This window comes from Protopterus annectens, chromosome 10.part0 (assembly GCF_019279795.1).
Source record: "Protopterus annectens isolate FY-2018-M chromosome 10.part0, PAN1.0, whole genome shotgun sequence".
Lineage (NCBI taxonomy): Eukaryota > Metazoa > Chordata > Ceratodontiformes > Protopteridae > Protopterus > Protopterus annectens.
In genome coordinates this window covers 1,109,494,949-1,109,521,921 of record NC_056744.1, presented here as the reverse complement: position 1 = coordinate 1,109,521,921, position 26,973 = coordinate 1,109,494,949, and the positions used below count along the sequence as shown (strand labels likewise).

The window sequence follows — 26,973 nt, the reverse complement described above, 5'->3', positions numbered from 1 at the left end:
CATAACCCATGCACTCAGGTCACTCCACAACAAGTACAAATATGACTCTGTCATTATCCATGTTGGTGTGAATGACCTGAGACATACCTCCCTGGACTACATGAAAAGAGACATGGAAGAGCTCTCTGATCTTGTAGCCCAGGCAGGTATGACCCTAGCCCTGGGTAGCATTCTGCCATCCCCCAGAATGATACTGCAGTACAAGGACAAAATGATTAATTTCAACAATTGGCTAAGCTTCTGGTGTCATTCTAAGGGGATCCAGTATCTGTCTGCTTGGGATGACATGGTCGACAGACCACGATGCTTTGCCACAGATGGCCTGCACCTGTCACCCCTGGGATTCCGGATACTGGCTAAGGCTCTTGCTGCCCCTATAGTGCCTTTTTAGGCAAGATTCAAATAACAAATTCACCACCATAACAGGAACAGGCAAGCAAAAACTGAGGGTAATGCTACTCAATGCTAGAAGTCTAAATCTCAAAATGCACTCACTCGAGGCACTCCTTAAGATGGAGAGCATCGATATCTGTGCAGTGACTGAGACCTGGTTCAAGGCTCCGAGCACCCCTGCACTACCAGGCTATAACTCATACCACATGTTTCAGCCATGTAACCTGGACCGAAACACCAAAGGCAGAGGTGTGTCCATATTCATTAAGGATATCCACACCTCCAGGCTAGTTGCTCAGCATAATGCATCTGAGGTTATCCAAGTTCAACTAACTCTGGGCAAAACTGCAATCCAAATTGTAGCTTGCTACAGATCCCCCACCATGCCCCAAGATTCCCACTCCTCTTTTCTTGATGTACTGGAAAATATTAGGGTTCAACCAAACACCCTAATAATGGGCGACTTCAACTACCCCACCATTAACTGGGAAAACTACTCATGTACCAACTCCATAGCTCAACACTTTCTGGAATTCATAAACTCCAATGCCCTGGATCAACATATCCACACCCCCACCAGGGGCAACCATATCCTAGACCTAGTCAATACCAACATGAGTGACCGGAGTTCCACACCTGAAGTCAACTCCTCATTGGTCCGATCCTACCATAAGCTAATCACCCTTGATATCCACATCCCGCCCCTACCCCCCATTAAGGAAACCACAGTAAAAAATTTCTCCAAAGCCAACTTCATGCTTCTTAAGACAGAAGTGGTGAACTTCATGACACCCATGCAGATGGACAATACAGTTACAACTGCTGAATCCTACACAAATTCACTCTATAAGCACTTACATGAGTGCATGGATTGTGCTATCTTAAACAGAACCAAGACACTATCCTCCAAAAAAAGGAAGCCAATCTGGTGGTCCTCTGCTATAAACAAACTGTACAACAGAAGGAAGAAACTGTTGCAAAAGAGAGTAAAATCCCATGAGTGGAGGAGCTCCCTCGTCAGCCTCACTAAGAAGCTGAGATCCCTTATAAGATCCTCCAAAGCTAGCTATGAAAACAAAATTGCCACTAATTCCAAGGACAACCACAAAGCATTCTATAGCTATATCAAGAATCTCGATGGCAGCACCCAGATCTGCTCTGAATTACAGCACAAAGGCAAGAAAATTACAGAACCAACTGATATTGCCAACATGCTGGCAGATAGGTTCAGTGCTAACTTTCCCCCCCTCTCCACTCCCTAAAGGTCCCATACCTATACAGGAAGAATGCAGAGTCCCTGTAATCACTACACAGGTAAAAGCTGCACACTCTAAAGTAAAAAACACAGCATCCATGGTACTGGACAACATCCCAGGCTGCATTTTACATGAACTTCAGAACGAACTGGCTCCCCACTTAAGCACCATGTTCAATAATAGCCTCGCATCAGACTTTGTGCCCACTGAATGGCGCACAGCAACAGTTATCCCACTCCACAAAGGGGGAGCCACCACTTGTCCTGGGAACTATCGACCTATTAGCCTGCCGAGCCTGGTCTGCAAGGCCATAGAACGTATCATCATGGAACTCATAAACAAAGACATTGGTAACCTCCAAACTCTGGATCCCACCCAGTTCGGGTTTGTGAAAGACAGATCATGCCTCCTGAACCTGATCAACTTCTTTGAGGCAGTCACCAAAGCCGGAGATGAGGGTAAGGTGGTTCACACAGCCTATCTTGACCTCGCCAAGGCTTTTGACACCATCCCCCATTCCGGAATTGTAGCTAAACTCACTAAACTAGGTATAAATTCCTATGTCACAAGATGGGTTGCCAACTGGCTCACTGACAGAACCCACACTGTAAAAGTTGCAGACTCCAAATCTGACCTCAAAGCAGTGACAAGTGGAGTACCACAGGGTTCCGTCCTGGGACCTCTCCTGTTTGGTATATACTTCTCTGAAGTACAGGCTAACATAGAAGGTCTTTGGCTAATGAAGTTCACAGATGACTGCAAACTAGGAGCCATAGTCAAGTCAACAAATGATGTGGACATCCTAGAGAAGGGCCTAGCTGAGACAGATGCCTGGTGTCAGAGCCATGGTCTCAAGCTCAGTGCCAAAAAGTGCAGTGTCATCCCCTTTGGTAAAAACTCTGTCCCCATGAACTACCATATAGACAGCAATCTACTTAACACCAAATGTGTGGTAAAAGAACTTGGGACCCAGGTGGACAGTAGTCTCTCCTTTGATAGTCACATCGCCACAGTGGTCAGGATGTCCTTCTACATGGCACACCTCATCATAAAAGGGTTCTCATCCAGGAAAAAAGAGTTAATTGTTCCCTTCTACTCGATACTCATTAGACCCATTATAGAGTACAATGCCTGTTTTGGAATGTACCTCACAAGACATCTACAGCAGTGGAAAGGCCACAGAAGTACCTCACAAAGAGGATTACTGACCTCAAACAAATGCCCTACACTGACTGCCTCAAAAAACTCCAGCTTTACTCCGTAGCATATCACCTTCTCTGAGGTGATCTCTGCCTTACATATAAAGCTGAAAGACCAAATGGTACAGTGGTTAAGGTGTATGCCTTTCGACCATAAGGTGCAAGGTTTGATTCTCACCACTGGAAAGAGCTTTACAGATATGAAGATTTATATTTCGATTGGATGGGAGAAAGGAAATTCACCCCAGGGATCACGTCAGTCGCCCTGCTAGACAGGAGTCCAGGGAAGTAAATAGTGTGGGAAGAAATAGCCAGGGAATTGTTATGGCTAGGCTTGTATAGGCCCTAGGGCTGATAGCCTAGTACCAACCTATGAAACCTATGAAGCTATGTCAAGCCCAGAGCTGTGGGACATGCTACACCTAAAGAAATCCCAATCCCTCTGAGCTACATGCTCTAGGGACCTAAACCTTGTCACCACAATAAACATGACATGCTGAAGGGATAGATTCCTGTCCCAGAGACTTCCCATACTCTGGAACAGGCTACCCATCTATGTCAAGCAAAGTTCTTCATTGGCACTCTTCTAGAAAAATCTTGATGAGTGGATGGGAAGTAGGAAATACACCCCGGGGATCACTTCTGTGTCTCTGCTCAACAGTGGCACAGGAAAATAACTTTCTTGGGTGGCGTAAGCCAGGGAATCTTGTTGGCTAGGCTTACGTAGGTCCTTGGGCTAATAGCCTAGTACCTACCTATGAACCTATGAACCTATAAAATATTCCTTACTGAGTTCTTTTTGCATTTGTTCATGTTTTATTGCTCATCCTTCATCACTTTCCAAATATTTATACACACCATCTTGCTCAAGTTCTTTTGTATCACATTAATTTCTCAAAGTGATGCTTTCTTGGTGCTGAGCTTTCCTGCTTTAAAGGTTGTTTTTGCACATTTATTAAAAACCAAATGACATTCTTATATCTTATATCATCTGAAAAAGATTTGACTACTTGCAGTTGTGCTTTCACTTACTCATCTGATGAGCTATAGTTTTAAATCACCGACAAATAGAAGTTGAGAAGTCTTTACAATTTGTTGTTTTTTGGGAGCTAAATTATAGCCATGACCTAATCTGTTAAGCAGATAACTTAATTGTTTAAGGGTAAGGCAAAAGAGCAGCAGTGACAGAGAGTCACCCTTGAATATCCCCCTTTGGATTTTTATCCCTGGAATAACAATTTGTCCTTTATAATGGCTGAACTGCAAAGTGATTTGCCACTATTTCACGGTCACTGTGATGTAGTTTATCAGTGTAGGGTTTATCTTATTGATTTGTAAGCACTCTTTTATCCATAAATGTGGGATACTGTCAAATGATTTTTGTAGTCTATCCATGCCATACTTAGATTTTCCCCTTTTTACAGTTCTTCACTATGACTTTATTTAACAACAATGATCCTTTCTTCCATATGGCTTTCTTTTATTACCATTTTGTTTTATTGCCATAACTGAGTTTTCTTCTAAATTACTACAAACTCTGTCAGCATCAGTTCCAGTGTATTGTTTATAAGTTGTCAGAAGCCAAATGATTGGTATTTAAATTTTAGGGTAGCTTGCAGGTTCATTCTTAAGTATGAGCATTGTTTTTCCTCTTGTTAGCCAGACTGGTGTCTGTTTGGGGTCCGCATATAAATAGTTCTTACTCATGGCTAAATCTTCATGCAAAGATGTTAATACTTTTAGCCAGAAATTAGGTACTGCATCTGAGCCTGGGATTTTCCATTAAGAGGCTTTTCTTAACTTTGTTTCAATCTCTTTGGCCATTACTTCATCCCAGTTCATATCCTGTGCATTTAAACTTCTGATTCCTTCTTTTACTTCTTCTACCCATTAAGCATCTTTTTTATGTTCAACAGGATCTTCATAAATATTTCTCCAAAATGTATCTATTTCTTCCTTTTTATTGGTCTTTCAATTCTTTTTACCTTGTTTCCCAATTCTGTGTTATAAAACTTTTTTTGGGTCAGCAATAAATTGTTTACTTTGTACTTTTCCTTTGTATTTATCTCTGTATCTTCTAAGCTTTTCTACCAGTGCTGATATTTTTAGTTTATTATTTGCAATAGTGTATGATAAATCCTGATCCATTATAATACTGCGCATTGTATTTATTATGTCTATTTTTCTGAGTATTTTTGTTAATCTTTTCCTTCTTCTATACTCTTCCAACAGTGGCACATCTTGTCTTGTTTTATCATGTTTTCTATTCGATACTTCATGATGGTATTTGATTTCTCCCCAGCCTTTTCTTTACTACCCTGTGTTCTTGTGGTAGGACTTTATCTGTTATTAATTTGGCTGCACAGTAATGCATCCTATTTACTTCTGTTACACTGCATGAATCTGTACGAACAGTCCTAATTACTGTGTTCTTTTGTTTTATCAAACTTCTAACTTTTGGGTTTTATTGACCTTCTGCAGTCTGTTTCTTTCATTGATCTTAATATGTCCATCCATCTCTATAAAATCAAGCAACTCTTCTCTTAGATCATTTTCTTCTAAACTGAGGGCACATTCTTTGTTCGCCACTTCCTGTGGGTGTTCTATAGAAAGATCCAGAGTTTCTTCCTGTGCCACATTCTGTTCAGTTTCACCCTGTGTCATCTGTTGCTCTTTCATATGGGAAATCACTGGCCTATCACTCCCCGACAGTGACTGTGTCGGAGTTGCCACAGTTCCCTGTTCTTTCTCTTGCTGTATAGCTCCAGCTGAGGGAGGCTCCAAATTATCTTCATAGGTCAACTATAGATCCTTAATTTGGATGTCCATTGCTCAATCCTGTTGTGTTGTTATCTGTGTTAAATTTTCTATACTAAATCCTTCACTTTGCAGGTAATCCATAACCTCAGTTTCTATTTTTTTTTTTTTTTGCATTGTGAAACCATATCTGGATGTCTTTGCCTACATTTCTTATCAAATATCTTTGGTGCTGCTCTTTTTGCATTAATTAGTTTTGCTTTCATCTTTGCATAAATATTACACAATATTAAATCTCTTTTTCTTTCCCATGTCCATATTTATTCTTCAAATGTCTCCTGCTCCTCTTGTTTCTCCTTACTTTGGGGACTAGTTATTCCAACATGCTGTGATATTACCTGTGTTAGACTTTCTACTCTGAATCCTTGACTTTGCAAATATTCCACAACTTCAGCTTCTATTTTTTAACTTCTACTTGGCTAATCTTCTTTTCTGCATTCCCTCTTTGTGAACATATTTTTATTGTGAAATTTTCCATGTCTGGATGCATTTGCCTATATTTCTTTTTGAATATCTTTGGGGCTGCCATTTTGTGTTGATTAATTTAGCTTTCTCCTTTCATTAAATATTGCACCATATCAGATCTGTGTTTCTTTCCCATGTCAGTATTTTTTTATGCTTCAAACCCTTCAAACATCTCTAAATTTTGTTGTTTACATTGTTGCACTTCCTCAGTCACTTCATTTTCCAAATTGCACAAGGTTTCTTGGTCTATGTATTTTTTTCTTGGATCTGTTGTATTAATGAACACACATTTTTATTTGAAGCGTCTGTCTGTTTTTCTTGTGGAAGTGTTTTTCTTTCCTCTAATTTCTCTCTTCTTTTCATATATCTTTTGTCTGAGAATTCTGAGCTTTTTGCACAATAGTAACAATACATAATGTCTTTCTTGGTCTCAATAGTCCACTCTATTGTCTGTATGGCTCTTTTTGAGGATTGAGGATTCTACATTGGCATTTTCTAGTCCTGGTACCAGTGCGCCTACCAGGATTGGGCAATTTTTTTTATCCTGGGACTTGTGCATCAAGCTATCTATTTTATTTTTAACCTGTTTCTGTCCATAATATATGCTATATAAAATACAGTCTATATATCAGTGCCATCTTGATGAGATTTTGTGAAAAACAGGGTCCCTCTCATGAAGGTACTCACCAAGACTTGAGAATGAATTAATTTTCAGCAATACTTCTCTCCCTTTGCAATTTTGTCATCTCTCTGTTTGGACCCCTGTCTCCTATATAGCTTGAGATCATTAAAGTCGGTCTTTAACCATAGCCTCCAGACAGACGTTCTGTACACAAATAGGAAACTGCAATGGTCATCACTCTGCACAAGTGTGGGCCATCAGTGGACCCCAGGAACTACAATACCATAAGTCTGACTAGATGCAAAGCCGTGGAAATAATTACCATGAAAATGATTAATAACACAAATAACCCAGTTTGATTTCGTCAAGGGCAGATCATGCCAACTCAACCTGGTGGACTTCTTTGAGAAGGTCACCAAGTCAATGGTGAGGGCAAAATACTGTGTACAGCCTACCTTGACTAGATGTGGGCTATAAAGGAGAGGAACAACTGCAGAGACAGGAGCCCATAAGCTGGTGTTTTAGATGTTTTTTAAAGGAGCACATGAAGAGGTTCTGATAAATGCAACACAGTAGCTAAGCAGGTAGTATTGTTGCCTCACAGCAAAAGGTTCACTGCTTTGATTCTCAGCTGGGGTGTCTTCTGTGCAGACTCTGCATGTCCTTTTTGTGTTCGTGTGGGTTTTCTCTAGGTTGGAGGTAGATGAACTAGAGACACTATGTTGGCCATAGTTTGTACATAGGTATGATTATTCACAACCAAGAAATAGGAAATAATCCACAAACGATAAAACAGCACCAGTAATTTATTAAAATAAGTATACCAACCAAGATGAACACTTTCTTCTTATACAAGAGACTTCATCTGATAATGTTTGTGTATTTGTGATATCAAAGAACAACCCAGGAAGGGCTAGCCACCCAACAGTGGGAACATTGGCTCTAGATGACTGCCACTGTTAAAGTGACACTGTGACCCCATGTGTAAAAATGGAAAAAAGGGGTTGTGGCTGGATGGATGGATAAGGAGAGGTTTTGCTCATTGTTAGACAGTGGGAAGCACATAGTCTATCAACATAGGTGAAATACAGAAAATCTCCGACAGTATTATGAACTTAAGCTAGTTGCAATAAAAGTTTGTCATTAGAGCAAAGAAACATCTTGGGGATGTAGGGTTTGATGATGCTGGTCAGAGATACATAGTGACTAGGTTTATGGATAAGATTGTGGGTGGTAAGCAGTTGGGAGAAAGACATATAGTGAGATAAGATAATTCCAACCATTGCAATTGACTAAGACCATGGCAGTGGTGAGATCTGTGGGGGAGGTCGGTGGCAAATTTTGCAACTTTTTACAAAACGGTTGCATCTTGGAGAGTTGAGTGGATTGTAAGTTGGTTGCTGCCATTCTTCTCATTAGGGGAATATATAATTATCAACCATGGGCTAGTAAGACCAGTCTCTAATGGGGCAGGTTATTTTGAGTACAAAAGGGAAATTGGCTAGGCGTAAAATGACCTACAAAGGCAGGTCGCCTGATAGTTATGTATGAAACTATTAGAGAGGTGCTGCATAGAGAAATGTGGGTAGTAGGAGGGATTGGGCAACCTGCATTCTAAAAAGTCTGTTAGGAAAGTTTTGATTTTATGTACGGATCCTAGTTTTTGGTGGGTCTTTTTAATGGTGTCAGATTTCAGATTTTCATTTAAATGGACCCCTAGCAGTTTAGTATGCTGTACCAGGTTCTTTTTATTGGATTATAACAAGAAACTATGGTGAAGGAAGATTTTTCTTTCTCTTTGAGTTTGGGGAAGAAGAAGAGTAATTCTGAATTCTTGATTGAGAAATAGCTGTACATTTCGCAAACAGGTCTTGAGGAGAATGATTCTTATGTTGTGGCTTGTAGGGCTTTTGGAGCTTTTGATGTGCAGATGATAGTAAAATCACCAGCGTAACAATTGGTGGTGGCATTTTTGGTAATTGAGCTAAGGTAAGTTTCCATTTTATAAATATGTTAAAGAGGATGGGGCCAAGGATGGACACTTGAGGAATACCAACTGGTGTGGGTAGAAATGGGGAATACACATTCTGCTGTTTGAACAATTGAGATCTGAGAGAGAGGTAGCTGTGTAACCATGAGAGGGACATGTTATGGCAGCCTTGGTTAGAAAGTTGCGGGAGAAGAATGGGGTGAGAAACAGTGGTGATGATTTTGGAGAGGAAAAGGAAAAGGGCTCATATACGGTTACCTCGATTTCTGTATGTGCTAACAGTATCAATGAACATGAGAAGGGCAGTGGAGATACTGTGGTGGGAGCAGAAACCTTTTTAGGAAAGGGAATGAAGAGAGTCTTGAGGTAGGCAGGACATTAGCTGGGACTGTGCACATTTCTCTAGGACTTTATATGGGGGGGTAGAATTGTGATGGTGTGGTAGTTATTAAGTTTAGTGGAGTTACTAATTTTTTAGGAACATATGGTATTTTTTTTCTAGAAAAGGGGAACACAGGAATCTTTGACGGAGCAATTTATAATGAATTATACTGGATAGGCTAGGACTTTGGCAGCAATCTTAGTAAAATCAGCAGGCAATTTGACAGTGCTATAGTGACAGGTTTTAATTTTAAAAGGTGTCTTTTGATAATGGAAGCTGTTAAGGGTACTAGCATGAAAATGTGTGGAAGATTATCTGGTGGGTGGTGGGGGGATTCTTCAGTAGGGAGATGACCGATTGTATAAAGTGTTGGTTAAAAGAGGTGGGCGACAGCACTTTCAGAATTATAAAAAGTGGACTGAGAGGGTGACATTTGAGACATTTAGAAGTCTGCTTATCTGGGACAAGAAAGATTTAGGGTTATTGTGGTTTTGGAATTGGTTATTAGCAACATATGTTTTTTGTCTGCTGTGATGTGGTATTTTGCTTGGTTCTTAATGTGTCTGAACTTTTAATGGTTTGACAGGGTTTTATTTACTTTCCAGGCTTTGCAAGCTTTATCCCTTTGTATCATGAGTTGTTTGGTATGGCTAGATTGCCAGGGAACAGGATTGTGTTTTCTTCATTTTGTTCCAAAGGGGGGCATGTTCATTTAAGAAGATTGGTTCATTTAGGCTGTTTAGGATCATAGGATCATAACAGGTTACTATGCTAATGACCCTAGGGCCCTTACAAGCCTAGACAAGTTAACCCTTGCTCCCAAGACTGTCTTTTATGAGTAGACATTGAATCATCAGCTATTAACCCTGTCTATGAAGGATACAGTTGGAACCCCAGGAAGACTGGATTAAATTCAGAGAATGCTTCAGCTAATGGGAGTGAGTATAAGTTAGACCAGTTGAATTTATTTAGGCTTGAAACAAAGTTTTCAGTTAGTAAGGCTGTGGACTTGAATGAGGAACAGCTGTTTTTGTATATGGGTTTCTTTCCTAATGATGGAGATGGTCAGTTGCTCACCTAGGGAGTTGGCAGGGTACTAGAAGAAGAAGAGGTTTTGTTGGGACCGCTACGGAGAATCTAATCTATGATGTTTTTCTTGATAGGGTTTTTGTTGAAGTGGGTGGGAGGATTAACGATTTGAGTGAGTCTAAATAAATTTAAGCTCCAGTAGAGTTATCATTGGAGACAGATTGACAGTCAGTGTTGAGATCAGCCAATATTATTTTGTCTTGTGGGATATTAGTAGAAACACAGAAGAAAAATTCCTTAGCAGTATTAATATTATCCTGAGGCAGGACGAAGATGCTGGTTAATCATACTTGTTATTATTAATTTTAAGGAGGGAGATCAGAATTTCAGCTTTGTTAAACTGTGCTGAGCTTAGTGGGTATCACTGTTGTTGGAAGGCATTTTTGAATATAATTACAACTCTACCTGCTTTTTATGTTTTCTATCTTCTCTTATTACATTGTAGCCTGAGGTAGGTCTTCATTGTCTTTAACTTTAGGTTTTAGCAAAGTTTTGGTTAGTATAATAAATGTCTAGAGAATACTGAAAAACCAAGCATGCACGTCTGTTATTTTGCTGCAAATACTTCTGATGTTTATGATTTTGAGCTAGTTTGTGTGTTGTGGGGTTTCTGTCGAGAAGGTCATGCTTCCACAAGAGAACAGAGAAGGAGGATATAGTGAGGCTGATATTGTAAAACAGTAGCGATTGGGCTTAATTGTTATTTGTGTGGAAGTTGAATGGTGGAGTGTGGAATTTGTAAGTGGGGGTGCAGAGAGATGAGTTGGTCCAGGAGGAATATTAGGGAAATTATTAGTGATGTGTATGAAATGTTTGTGGGGCATGAGAATAAAGAAGTGGATGTGTTGTAGGAGAAGAGAAAAAATAATTTAGAATGGAGAGCAGTGGATAGTAGGAAAGAGGAATAGGAAAGTGGACAATTGAAAAGGGCCTAGGCAGAAGAAGGTGGAGTATAAAGCACTGGTAAGGATGAGATTTGCTACTAAGTACAGGATACATGAAGGATTTAGTTGTTTATAGCTATGTTAGGAGAGAGGGATGGTGGGGCTAGAGGGTATAGGGAGAAGAAGCGATGTAGTCTCTGAGGAGTGTATGAGGTCAAAAAGGGAGGGGTGAATGTGTCTTGGATGTTTGGTCAGGTTGATGGAAAAGCAGAGTTGGCTGCTATAGGTGGATGGAAAAATGAGGTGGAGATAGGGTGATTGAAATGTAGACTAAGTGGGGTAGGTGGAAAGGGATTGCAGAAATGATATGCACCAAGCTGTCCAGGTGTCACATCTTTGATGGAGTTATTTCAAACATTTATTACAAGCAGAAAAACATGAACTTCTAGGCTTCAAATGTAATTTTCATTATGTCAGAAATAATGTGGTGGTATGAAACAGAATTCTGAAAACTATTTGTAGGACTTGGTAAGAGAGGTGTGTTTGTGTGTGTGTGTGTGTGTGTGTGTGTGTGTGTGTGTGTGTGTGTGTGTGTATCTATATATCTACATCTATTTCTCTCTCTCTCTCTGTAGATATATATATATATATATATATATATATATATATATATATATATATATATAAATATATATATATATATATATATATATATACACACACAAACACACACACACACATATACACACACACACGTATATATATATATATATATATATATATATATATATATATATATATATATATATATATATATATATATACATATTTTGGTGGAAGATGTTCACTATATCCCATATCTGAACAAAACGTGGAGTGTTTAACTTGGGTTGCATGAGTCACATAGAGCTCAACTAAATGAATAGTCTACAATTCAAAGACATTCTTTAGAGATTTTCAAGGATCGATTGGACCAGCCTCTTATATTTCACTATACATACCTGAGTGACAGCATGATATAGCAAAAGGGAAAAAAGTATTTTGTGAATGTTGGAAGTTGAACTGCCTCAGAAAGTACATTAATTATATAACCATGCCAGTAATGACTCTTGGACATGAGCAGCCCTTAAAACACTTATAGGGCCTTAGACACTCAGTGGTCCAGCTCCTAATTCCACCTGTCTTGCCTTAACATTAATGCTTCTAGACTCAATATAAAGCTATGCCATTAACAGTCAGGAGTGGTTTTGTGGATGCTATTGTAATTATAAAGTACAGGGGATCTGAGTTAAGCTTAGTGGGTAATGTGAGTGAATGCTTGAACTTAGTTGTAGCGTATGCTTAATCCACCCTCTAGAATTTAAGATTAGATTGACTATGAGTTACAAATTGAGCTGATAAAATCTTGATTTAAGTTACTGATGAAAGCTTGGATAAGGGCTGTATAACTGATAACAGAGTTAAGGTAAGAAAGGCACTATGAATGAAGCTGTAAGCTTACATTAGGCACAGGCAAAATGTCCATCTTGATGAAATCCTCAAACTATTAAAGCTACAACTATTTCTGCACATTTTTCTAAATTAAGTTAGGGGAGTTAAAGTTGGCTTACAGGACAGTGTTACTGAATGCTTTAACTTAGTTGTTGTCTTTGCTTAATCCACCATTTGCCTCATCTTCTCAGTATGGGAGAGTTAACAGAGTGGTTAAAACTGGAATTAAGATTAGGTTGACTATGAGGTCCAAATTAAGCTTCTAAAAGCTAACAGTTTTGAGGCTGCTGATTAGTTATGAATCTCTGAGGTTTCAAACTGTGTGAGATGTTTTGACAAATGCATGCCAATTGGTACATTATATTCAATAATGGGACTGACAATATATGAGTAAGGGGGGAATGAAAACTTCTTAGGATCTAATGGGGATGCCTTTGGAAATTAGATGAGCCAGATAAAAGTTTGAACTACTGTGGACAAATGATGGTCAAATGATAAGGAATTATCAACAACAGTGCCTAAATCCTTTACAGAAGTGGTTGATTTGAGGGGTGAATTACCTGTATAGTAAGTGAAACTGTTTGCCAAAATGAACTACGATTACTTTGAATTTGGGATCATTGTTCTTGCACCGATTGTTAATATGGTCTAACCCATATTGGAGCAATTTTGAGTTAGGTGAAGATTGAATAGCAGCACCCAAATTTGCACTGTTTTGCAAACTCAGTTAACTTAATTAACCAGTGACAATGAGTGCTGGCCTGAAGGTCTGAGAAATTAATACCTAGTAGGGAAGGGTACAAAACTGAGCGCTGTGGTAGAGCACTGTTAACTTTTTTGCTTTCAGAAGTGGCACCTGTGACACTAACTGAATGGATTTTGTCAGACAACCTGTTAACTATCCATGCTAGAATATACAAATTAATATTAAGTTTTACAAGTCTATCAATAATGTCTGCATGAGGGATAGTGTCAAAGGCCTTGGCCAGGTCCACATATGCTGTATGCACTGCATAACCACTATTCTGTGCTTTGGTTATTTTCAAAGAAATTAAAAAGATTAAAGAGGCAGATCCTTTGTCTGACAAAGCCAAATTGAGGAGGGTCTAGGGGTAAGAGATTTTCAATATCCAGATTAATGAAATCTAAGATAATGTGCTCCATAGCTTTACATGTGAGATTAATGAGAGTAATGTGTTCATAGTTACCAAGATATGCGGTTGAGCTATCTTTGTGTAATGGCAGTACAATAACTGTATCCCATACTTCAGAAATGTAACAAAGGTTTAGATTAAAGAGGTTAAGTAGGGGTTCAGAAAGCCCCTATTTGTCAATGATTGTCAGGCAACCTGGTACATTGACAGGGTCCATAGATGAAGTATTATTCATTTTTTTCAGAGAGCTGTGTGAATTTGTTCCATAGTAATTAAAGTGGGGTGGCTGAGATTGTGGAACAAATGGAATAGTTATAACTGTAGGTGGAATAACATTTACAATACATTTGTTAGCTTGGATATTAGCTATTTCCTTTGAATCAGAGAGTGTAGTGTTACTGTGAACTAGCTCTGACCATTCCTGGGTGTTATTTCTCAACTTCCTCAAATAGTTAAAGAAGGATTTGTAGCTATTTTTGGTTTTAGTGGCTATTTTAAGTTCATTATCAGCTCTGAGCTTCCTAGTGGTTCCCGTGTGCTCTGTTTTATAAGTCTGCTTTTGAGGTAGTTTGTTAAGTGTGCTTTTGAGGTAAACTGAATAAGGCCTATTTTTTTATTCTTATTTCTCAGTTTACCTTTTGCAGTGTTGTACTATTGTAGTTAAGTCATGACTAAAAAGGGTCAATAGTTCAATTTACTTACTCATTTAACAAATCATAAAATAAGTAAATAAAATAAAATTAGTTAATAAATCCACAGTGTAGATTTTATGTCTGCCAGGTGTTCATGTAGTAATATGCAAAAACTATTATGTCAGAGAAAAAACAGGTACATGTGTCAGTAATTAGGCAAAAAAGTTATATATAAAGTTTTACAAAACAATTATTTTCCTCTGATGTTTAATGCTTTATAATTAACGCCTGCTCTCAGAAGGAATAGAGAAGCAGTGTAGAATGTATGCCGTGTTTTGAATATAGAGATCGGTTCATAACACTAAGGCATACTGCGCAATGAGTGACAAATGAATGAGCTCTAAGGCATGCGTAAATAGAAACCATTCAGCCAAAATTGTTATTTATGGCAGAAAATTTTCATGGTGTGCATTGAGAACCAGTTTTCTGTATCTAAATGAATATCATCAGTGCCGCAAAAATTAAAAGCAGTCTTATATACGGATGCTTCAACAGCAATCAAACATACTGCTGAAACATAACCATTTCAACTTCAATGTAATATTCTTAATTCAAAGCTATCTTACAACCTAAGTGCCAGCAAAAACAAATTGTGCATTTTAAAGCACTTGGACACATATTATTTTGGGCCCATTCATTTGGATCTTGATCATTATTCTTCTAAGAAACTATCCGAGGTTTTACACCACACTGCAAAAGGCCAATAAATCCAAAGAAACTGCACAAAACATTCCTTCCTCTTTTCTTCCTTTAATAAAAGCACCAACAAGCAGCAATAACTTCCACACAGTAAAAGACAAACCAAATCCTCAGACTTTTCAGAATACATTCATCTAAGGTTTTGCTTTGAGGATAAAGAAGGTATGGAAGTCAATTAATTATCCGTGTAATTACACAGTTGATACGCTATATTAAAGTTGTGCATGCTGTGTAAAAAAATAAAATCACATAGTGAAGATCTTCATCCACTGCCAGCTGACAGTTTACAACCCAGAATTTATCAACTTCTTTAGTGTCATCTGGATAGGTGGGCTGGTCATGGGACCATTTTCAGTCAAGGACCGCACCAAAGCATTTAAAATATAAGCATCTGTATACAGGAGATAACATCTAAAAGTACAATTTGAAAGAAAAGGGAGTGGATGTAAACTTTGCAATATAAATGAGCAGAAATCACAATTTGTAACAAATTACAAACTTTATAATGTACACTGTTTTTACGTGCAGTACAGACACCATCCTATGTGTATGGTAACAGTTGCAGAATACAGCAAATGTATTTCACTGTAGGCTTTTAGAGCAAATCACTGACACATTTTGCAAGTATCCAGATTTTTGCTGCTAGATGATGCAATAAAATATTGGTTTACATTGTTTTATAGATTGCTTTTATCAACAGAAAGCTTACTGTGTTCTCAACTTTCTCTAGCTTACATGCTCATTTGTTTCAGTTCATTGCCTTATGTCCTCATTATACAATAAGTATGTATGGCAAAATCTTTTTTTGGTCAATTCCATTATTATGCATCTGCTTTGAATAGTGGATTACAATGTCCAACCATCTCTTTATATATTTTCTTAAAGAGCCCATATTTTTTTAGTTGCATGAATAAATGTTAAGCTAAAATTCAACTAGGTCCACAAAGTGCCATTGCTGTAGTTAGAAAAAAAATCTATGTAGTAGCATGTCATATTTCCCTCAAGGAATAATGACGTTTTCTTTCTGGGAAATTAGGACTGCTTCATTAACATTAACATTCTCCTTGATTTCAACTTTAGCCCCCTCTGCGTGATTATGTCTCACTAATTTAACTAATTTCCACTGCCCTGAACTATCTTGGAATTGTCAGAAATAACTTATTTAATTGTGGTATTACTGACTGCCATATTTAGCATATGTACTCTGGCATACTCACCTCTACCTTTCCTGAGTTTATATATAAAATGGGTGGAAGGTGCTATTTTCTCTTAGCTATAATGTTTTCAGTCAGCTGACTATTGTTATTGTTAGTGCAAACTAAGCAGTCCTGCGGTAATGCTATTATACTGAATTTAAAGTTCTTTATTTCCTTCTAGAAAAGTAGCACAGTCAAAGTGCAGAGTAGCTAATAAAAACATCTGTGATCATTTATCTGATGGGTTCGTTGATGTGTCTAGAGCATATGGTGATTTGACAAGTTTGACTAATCTGCACTTTACAAAGTAAAATAGCTTTCTTACATATGTCTTAGGTAACTTTTGCAGATGATTAATATAGGGTACTGAAAATACTATCCAATATTATACCTCAATGTTTTGTTTTAGATTAGTTTGCTATATTATTTTAATTGATTTTCTAAACACAACTTTAAATATATGTTGAATATATATTATGAGTAGTAACAGAAACAATATTATATAAATATAAACCAACTGCAGAAATCACAATCTTAGTCTATCATTTATACACTTATTATAAGAAAAAATACTTTACAAAAACCTATATAATTTTTCAGAATTTATGTGCATATGACCATGTTTAATATTTTTCATTATAATCTGTTCATTTTGTTATGTAAAAAGTTCCCATCTTTCATCTAGTGATCAGATTATATTATAATCGTCTATGTTTATTGAAATTCCAACAGAACTATGTCATTAATTTTCAACTTTTTGGCTCTTTCTCCATTATGTTTAGTTTATAATAGTGTTCGATCCATCTTATAATTTTTAAGTATTCTATATATAAGCTTCACATTTGGGACCTGCAAAATGCTGTACATTTTTTTGCTAATACCATTTTTGCAAATAAACACTAGCAGTAATCTAATAGCCAGGTTTTTCATTGCTTTCTTTTCCCATCCATGTGTAGCCTTTTATGGGTGTATATCATAACCGCAAAAGCTCATAATTTTGAACGGCATTACATCAAACACGAAAACGAGAACGCTGATAATATCGAAGCCATTGAACATTGAATTCTTACCCAGGGCAAGAATTCAGTGGGCCATTCTGCGGCTTTGCTATTTCCTCCACTGTGGTGCGATCTCGGAGTTGGTATATTCAAGTAGGTGGTGTGTGGGGGTTGTGGAAGGTGAAGCCCCCAACATTAGACATAGGTTTTTGGTGTGCTTGTGTTGTGTGTGTGTTTCTCGGAACAGCAAAATTTTTCCCTTTCGATGATATCACATTTAAAACTTCCAAGTTCGATCTTATGGTGTTCGATATTTTGGAAGTTCAATAATGTGATATAGACCTGCCTTTTATCTGTTCCCAACCATGTCCATGTTAGAGTCAACATTTTTCTTCTTAATTTTTTGTTGCATGCTTCCACCTCTTTTATGCCCTTCTGCATTCTCAAAACATATGTAACATCCCTGCATCTTTTGCACAGCATCTTCAGGTCTTTAAATCCATTCTTTCTCTTTCCATATTATTTTATTTGGTGCATTGTGCCATAAATGTAGTATCCTTATCTGTTGATCCCATACATAGGGCAGTTTCCTAGAAGGTGATTATTTTCCCAAATCTGGTTTCAGTTGTATCACTCCCTCATATATGGCTTCTTTGATCTTCCATACCCTCTCAAGCCTGGCCATTCTTTTCTCAGTCATATGTTGTCTGATACCTCTGTATATTAAACTGTGCATCCCTCTTAACATCCTGGTACATTTAGTTCACTGAGCCTCCCAGTTTCTTTCCTGCTTGGTGTCTATATAGTCTGTTTAAACTTGTGTCAGTGTATTAAATGTTCCAAAATGTCCATCTCTTACCCGATATTCATTTTGTAATCTGCAGTACATTTGCCTTTTTTCTTCTTGCCTATCACCATTCTTGGGTGAAACCCAACTCTGCTAATTGCTTTCATCTTCTTATATATGCTTCTTACCAGTATTCATGCTCTTCACTGATGGGTTCCTCACAAAAAGAATACAGGTCAGAAACAGCATCCCCTATGCAGATCACTTCAAAACCTTGTCTCTACACTCTGTTTCTTACAACTGGTAAGAGGCAATCAATACCTAGGATACAAGGCATCTTTAGATCCCACTCTGAGAGATGTTTGTATATCCATAAAACAAATCGCATCACAATTGTTCAATCTAGGGATTTAAACTTTGCTTGTGTCCCACTCTGAGAGATGTTTGGTATATCCTTAAAACATATCAGATAAGAATTGTTCAATCTAGGGATTAAAACTTTGCTTGTGACATAAATAAGACACGTTTGAGGAACAATTATATGTCTCAGAGAATTCTTCTTCTCTGGAACAGGCTTTCCATCTATGTGAAGCCAGAGCGCTTCCGTAACCTTATTCAAGAGAAACCTGGATCAGTGGATGGGAAATCAGAAATACACTCTGGGTCTAGCATCTATGTCTCTAATGGACAAAGACAGCCTATAAAATCTCATTTGTTATTTTATGAGGGATGGGCTTAGATATATATACATGTAACAGAATTATACCCAACATGCTCTGCATGCCATTCAAACCAGAATTCACAGGGGTTCCAAATCTATGCCCTAACAAAGGACAGTATACTGTACCTTTAATTTATATTGTCTAATATCTTCTGCTCCAATATATAAACTTAAAATGTATATACTTTCCCATACATCAGAAATAATAATGCATCTCAGTTTATAAACATTGTGATCTGAAGTAGTTTACTTCATTTGATCTTCAACCTGTGGGTACTGGATCCGTATCGGATCCAAGCCGGCAACTTCACTAGCATCTGGCTCCAAGCTCTAAGCTCCTCCCCTTACCTGTAATACACCACCACTACCTTCCAACCCCCAGATCTCATTTGCCGTGGCTAGCCTAAGCATCGTGATTCTTGAGCTCCAAGTTGTGAGTAGGGTTTCTATCTTTGATTAGTGTTTTGTGTGTGTACTTGCTAGTGTAGGTTTCCTCTCTTCCTCCCCTCACTGGTGCATTGAGTTTAAGGCCTTTTTCTTAGTTTTCAGGTAATTTATAATTTGTCTTCCCCCCCACCTCAACCTTCTGTGTGTTTGTCTGAGTGTGTGGTGAGTGGCATGTGTTGTTCAAAACTTGTTTAAAACTTGTTTAAATTTTGTTCTTGTTGTGGGACATGGCGGATCTCCCCAAACAAGTTTTTAAGAGATGCACTGAGTGTGGCCACAAATTGTCACCTGCTGATGTCCACACTCTTTGCGTGCTGTGTTTGGGTGTGGCCCATTCAGCCACAGATTGTTCTATTTGTGTGGGTTTTAACCCATGTGCCCTTAAGGATTGTCGGGCCAAATTAGTTATGAAGGGCCTGCTCCCTTCTGCGGAGGCAGCCGCCTCCACTTCTGCTTCAGTACAGCTGTTGCTGTGGCCACTTCTCCTTCTACTTTTGTCCTTCCCTCTCCTCCCTCCCAGGTTGGGAATTATCCTCCTACCTCTAAGCCTGTGGAAGGGGAGTGTAGAAAAGGCAGAGAGAAGGAGAGGGGGCACAGACCAGAGAAGAGAAAGAGGTCCCCGAACCTTTAGACTCCATCAGGACCTCACACTAAAAGTCAGCCTAAGCACCATGACTCCCCTTGGCACCGATCTCCTAGATTTTCTCCAGAGCCAGAGGAGCCCTGACCACCCTCTAGAACCTTGGTTCCCCAACCCACCAGGTCAGAGGTCTGTGGCTTTGTCACAGTCCACCCGCAGCCTCTCTGAAGTCGAAATGGATAAAATGAAGCGGAGATTTATTCTCACACAAATTCAGATGGGAGTCTTGCCAGCCCCCCTCCTCCTCTGGAGGGAGGAGCTCACTTCCTTTCTTTACACCTATATTGCCTTCTCTGATCCAACCCCTGGTTTTGGAGTACATGGATCCAAGGATGCCCCTAGTCATGGGATTGGCACCAATGGTACCTGTCTTCACGACGCCGGCAACTACCTGGAGTGTGTCAGATCTGACTAGTTCAGATCCGAGTGGCTCTTGGAGCCAGAGCCTGGGTGTCAGATCTGAGGGGGTGGAGCTGTTTCAATCGGCTCTGATGTTGTCGGGTCAAGTTCCCCCCCTTGGAGCACCATCTACTTCAGGCCTGGCTCCAATTCTCACATCTGATCCGGGGAGAGAAGTTCCCTTAATGGTGTCCCAGGAAGCTCGCTCTCCCTCAGTGTTCAATGTTGTGGAAAGGTTTCTCTCCAATGGATCAAGGCCCCTGACTATATCTATGGACTCTGCCCTGACTCCTTCTGCTTTGTGTGTGAATCCCATTATTTTACCACAGGGACAGCCCATGCTCGAGGAGCCCCATGTGGTTCCCCCTGAGGAACAAGTGGTTTGCAAGTTCCCTCCGGACAGCCCCACCAGAGAGGTGCCTTGCAAGCATACGTGTAAGATGAGGCACTTGGCCTCCTCCCCAGAGTCCCTCACTGAGGACATGGATTTGGATTATGAGGAAGGTTCCCCCAGATCACCTCCACAGCAAAACCTTCCTCACATGAATCTGTGTTCCTGGAGGCTTTTAGCACAGGCCTGTCTACATCCTGGGTGCCCCCTCCCACAGATCCCTTGGTGGACTTGGTCACCTCGTGGGCTTGGAAGGAGCCAGACACTGTGGAACCAATCCCTAAACACTCAGACAAAATATTGAGTGCCCCACCTACAGAAAGACTGGCTTGGAATAAAGGGTCCCCTGTAGACCGTATGGTGGTACCAGCTGCCATCAAAAAGGAACTAGCCCAGGAGAGTTCCTCTGTCCATTCCCCTGACCATGAGTCTAGGATGATGGACCACCTAGGGAAGCAGGTTTATGTGTCAGCAGCCTTTTCTATCAAGGTGCTGAACTACCTGGTCCATGTTACCAGACTACAGCGTGACTTGGTTAAGGAACTGGCTGAGTCTCCCCCAAAGTTCATATCGCAAGAGGACAGGGCCATGTTCTCCACAAGGATGGCTAGCTTGACAACAGTTTCAAACCCGTCCATGTGACTCCTCTCACATGTGACTGAAGGAGTGGCTAGGGCGGCTGGGTCCCATGTGTCCATGAGGCATAAACCCTGGCTCAGATTATGTAATTTCACGGAACCCATCAAGGTGTCTTTTGTGAATGCCCCTTATGACGGTTCTTCCCTCTTTGGTAAGATCATCAGAGACACATTGGCCCAGAGTGAGAAAAATGGGAAGACACTATCTGCCATTGGAATACGCTTCTCGAACCCTCAAAGATCCTTTTCCCAGAATCAGTGAGGGCAAAAGAAGATGTGGTTCCGGAAGTCTCAGTATTCTCAGGACACTTAGGTCTCTTCTTCCCCTAGAGGCAGAGGGGAACAGGATAGATGGTGGCCCAGAGGCAGGGGGGTGTCCGAGGAATTTTGGGTCTCAAGAATCTTTCACAGACAGGCCCACACAGCATCCCTGAGGGGTTGCCCAACTGTTCTATTCTGGAGGCAGTCGGGGGTCACCTGTCATTGCACCTGGCAGCATGGGAGTCTGTGTCATCAGACCGTTGGATGCATCAGATAATTTTCAGAGGCTATTCAATCCCATTTGTGGTTCCTCCTACTCCTTACAAACACCTCCTGGACATACCACCCACGCAAAAGGGAGGCAGCAGCGCTAGAAGTTTCCAAGCTGCTAGAGAAGTGAGCCATCAAACCCGTCACCCTAGATCAGTCCAGATCAGACATCTACTCCAGGTTCTTTTTGGTGCCAAAAAAAAAGATGCTGGACTTAAGGCCCATTCTGGACCTCTCTACTCTGAATCTGTCAGTTGCCAAAGAAAGGTTCCAGATGGTTATTTTACAGTCCATTATGCCGTGCCTGGAGGAGAGCAACTGTATGTGCTTGTTCGACCTCCAGGATGCTTACTATCACATAAATGCACAGAAGCTACAGGAGGTTCCTTCACTTCTGGCTAGGAGCCAGTCATTATCAGTTCTGAGCCCTACCCCTTGGTCTCACTACAGTCCCCAGGGTGTTCAGCAAAAGGATGGCAGTAGTAGCAGCTCACCTGAGGCTTCAGGGGATTCAGGTCTAACCTTACCTGGACGACTGGCTCCTTACTACTCCCACAAAGCGTCTACTTTGTCAGACCAGAGATTATTTCCTAAAGCTTGCACACTATCTAGGGATTACAATTAACACAAACAAATCCCTTCTGAATCTTGTGCAGGTGATAAAATACATAGGGGCACGGATAGACACGCTACAGGCAAAAGTTTTCCTGACCATGGAGAGAGTTCGAAACCTAAGGATGCATGTCGCCCTCATTTACTGATTTCATCTTCCACTTACTTACTAACTTTGTTACCTTTGTATACAGTCTAAGTTTAAAATGAAGCAATGAACATGTTCATTACAGAATACATGACTAGTAGCTCGACTATAACAAAATCTATGCATTATTATGCATTTTGACCCTTCAAGTTTGTCATACCTTTTGTTGCCTTATGTATCTGAAATATCTATATATCTCTATATCTGTCTATCTATCTATATATATTTATATATATATATATATATATATATATATATATATATATATATATATGTATATATATCTGTGTGTGTGTGTGTGTGTGTGTGTGTCTGTATGTGTCTGTGTGTCAGATAGGCAAGCCCCAGTGTATCCACATACCCCCTGCAAATTATATATACCATCTCCGAGATCACACTAAAATGAAGAAAAGGGAAAATTTCCTGATCCTCGCTGTACCGTTATCTCCATTCAAAAGCTTTGAGTTTTCAAAAACTCAACCATATGAATTTCAAGTTTCTGAAAACTTGATCAACTGATAGCGATCTATAAATAAATTTATATATATATATATATATATATATATATATATATATATATATATATGGGTCTACCTTGTGTAAACAAATTTTCACTTACCCGAATCTCTAATCGTTGAGATGATTTAATCGAAAGCTGTAATCATTGAAGCTACAAATCACCACACTTTTTCATAGGGAAACGAGACATTTGGCCACCAGGTTGAACTTTGCCATTTTCCCCAGTGTAGTGTAATCTCAGAGTTGGTATATTTAGTTAAGGGGGTGAGGGGCGCAGCCCCCAACATGGGGGGTTTTGGGAGAAATTAGTTTTTGTCAGTTTTCTTATTTTGACCAAGATGGCCATGTGGTTTGTTCCCCTATGATAAAATCTGGTGATTCATAGCTTAGATGATTACAGGTTTCGATGAAGTTGTCACGGCGATTAGAGATTCAGATAAGTGAAAATTCAATTAAATAACATAGACCCATATATATATATATATATATATATATATATATATATATATATATATATACATAGATATATATATATGGATATATAGAGAGATATGTATATATATATATATATATATATATATATATATATATATATATATATATAAACTAGATAAATATATATATATGTAGATATATATATATATATATGTGTGTAGATATATATATATATATATATATATATATATGTATATATATATATATATATATATATATATATATATGTATATGTATATATATATATATATATATATATATATATATATATATATATATATATGGGTACAACACGAAATTGTCACGGAAACCTTGCTCCAGTTTAAAAAGCAGCTTCAAAATAAAAAGGACCTGCTCCAAGCCAAATATGATTCTTAACGTAAAATTTATTAGTCAACGTTTTCGCCTTGTTAGAAACTCAGCTTCATCAGAGAACAATGCCATAATAGAATCCTTTTCTTTTATATCACTTGTCAGGAAGTGATGTCAGTAATTCGGAAGAATTGGGATTTCATTTTAAGTAACCCCACTTTAATTAAGAAATTTGGCTATTCCCCTACATTTGTTTTCAAAAGAAACAATAACTTGAAAGAGTTGCTACAAAGGGACATCCCAAGTAAATTTTATAACAAAAGATTAGGTATGTACCCATGTGGCTTTTGCAATAGATGCTACAAAACCAAGTCTGGCCAGACATTCACAGTAAAAGGAAGAAAGTTTGATATTAGGAAACCCCTTAACTGTGAAAGTAAGTCTGTAGTATATTGTTGTCCGTCTTTCTATATTGGAAAGACGGAATACCTACGCTATCAATAATAGAAACGTAAATAATGCTCTCGCCAGACACATCATTGACCATCAAGGCCACAGCTTTTCATACATGGCAATTGATCAAATGAAACAACCTGTTAGAGGTGGTCCTACTAAATTATTATTGGAAATTTTGGAATTGGAATGGCAATTTAGGACAGATTCATTTTACTACCCTGGGTTAAATGAAAGCTGCAACATTTTACCAGTTTTGAAATTAAGGAGTTATTTGCGTTAAGCACCTTTAACGAATGCTTTAGTAGCATTTTTCATAATTTCCATAATGTTTTAATGTTGCATTATTTTAGTATATTTCAGTACATTTTAAACACTAGTTATAGTTAGTCATTATACTGTTTATGTCTAACATTGTTAGCTTAATTATTCTTTATATCATACTGTTTTCTTTTCCCCCTCCTTTTTTACACAAGGGTCAGTGGTTTAGAAAGTAATTCTTCTTTGATATGTTTAACAAGTAAAGTCGACCTTTTAAGTGTATTGTTCTTTTAATAAAGAAAGTCTTCCATATGTGATTTTAAAATTAATGTAGTATTTAATTGTATGTAATATCAAAATTACACTATAATACAACACTATTTTTGTGGCAACGTAATTTTGGTGTTTAGGATGAAACAGCTGACACTTTTACTGACATCACTTCCTGACAAGTGATATAAAAGAAAAGGATTCTATTATGGCATTGTTCTCTGATGAAGCTGAGTTTCTAACAAGGCGAAAACGTTGACTAATAAATTTTACGTTAAGAATCATATTTGGCTTGGAGCAGGTCCTTTTTATTTTGAAGCTGCTTTTTAAACTGGAGCAAGGTTTCCGTGACAATTTCGTGTTGTACCCAGTTTGTACTTTTGGTGTTTTCACATATATATATATATATATATATATATATATATATATATATATATGTGTGTGTGTGTGTGTGTGTGTGTGTATACGCTATGCTCTGCATGCAAGTTAAACCTAAACCTTATGGGGAGGTAAAAATAAACACCCTGCATAGATGTTCACAGTCATTGTTTTACATACACATTTGTGGTTTCTGTATTTTGTAACACTTTTTACAAGTCCATTTACATGGGGTGAATATTGTGTCTAATAAACTAGATAACAATGTATTAAAATTAAAACTCTTGTTCTCATTTTGAACCTCAGCTTATTTTGTTTAAAAATATGTTGATTGTTGTTTCTTTATCTATGTAGTTTAAGAGGCTGGCCCAGTATAATCCACTAGAGCACTGTTCTATTTGGAAAATCCAGCAACTGAACTTGCTTACTTTACAACATTTCCCCTGTTTCCACTTCTAAGGTGTCTCAACTGGACTGTTGGGACACCCCACTATAGTCAAGTTCCTGTAAATCACCTTTGGTATGCTAGCAGTATTCATCCTGTGTATCTGAGTCTGATTTGTTTTCTTCTATCCACTATTGTTTGCATAGGTTCCCTCCTCATCATCTAACTAGTTGATCTATAAATAAATGAATACAGATTTTGTTTCAGTAACATCAGTTTCTGCATTGCTTTTGTTGTTTTATATCCTATTTCTTTGCTTAGGTCATGCTTGAAAAACATGGGAGGGTGGCCTAATGGTTAAGGTGTTTGCCTTACAAACACAAGGTACAGAGTTTGAATCTCACAGGGGATAATTGTCTAGGCTTAAAATGGTTCGCAAGAGCAGTTAGCCTAGTACTAATCTATGAACTATGAACATTCCTTGAATTAGTCTAGCAATTCACTGAAAATAAATTCAACTTAAGTGTGAGTGTGTGTGTGTGTGTCTGTTTGTGTCTATGCCTGCTCTTCTTTCATTCTGTAATTAGTAGGACTACTGCAGCAGCTTATATATGTATGCCATTTTGTATGAGTCAGTATAATAGCATTTGATATTGTTTTTTTTCCTTTTCTTTGAGTGCCACAGGCTCTGTTTCCTGTATCTTGGTTGCCTCTAGTTGTTTGAAATTGAGGTGCATTCATGAGTTGTGTCAGATTTAAGGTTTTAACTGTTAATACAGTTACACATGTATCTGCTCAAAGATTATGCATTGAACTGTCTTTACAATGGCATGACCATTCTATGGCACTTTGTCTCTCACTTTAGCACTAGGCTGTTCATTAATTCACTTATCATATGTTAACTATATCAGTTTCTGTAACCACATTTTGCCTAGACAAAACACATACCTGCTGAGATTACATAGATGTTAAAAGGCATTTCTGGTTTTCACAGATCCTTGCTGTTGATAATTATATCCATCTGAAATTAAAGGGGTTAATACAGTAAAGCCTAACATCCACCATAAGATACATACTCATTTCTGAGGATTGTGAATATCTGCTAAGTTTTGGCAGTTTAATAGCATTCATCTATCAATAACTAGAGACTGAAACAACTAAATGTACTTCATGGTAATTTGAACTTAAAGGCTCTTAACAGTTTTGCATCTGTTAACAGTGAAACATATTCTCAAGCCATATTTAAACTATGTTCCGGT

At 38.4% G+C, this 26,973-nt stretch overlaps 1 protein-coding gene across 3 annotated transcripts in view; it reads left to right on the top strand.

Moving 5' to 3' along the window:
* LOC122813499 (leucine-rich repeat-containing protein 7-like) overlaps positions 1-26,973 on the top strand; it is a 2,638,896-nt gene that overhangs the window by 630,786 nt on the left and 1,981,137 nt on the right. The gene's annotated exons all lie outside the window — the stretch shown is intronic.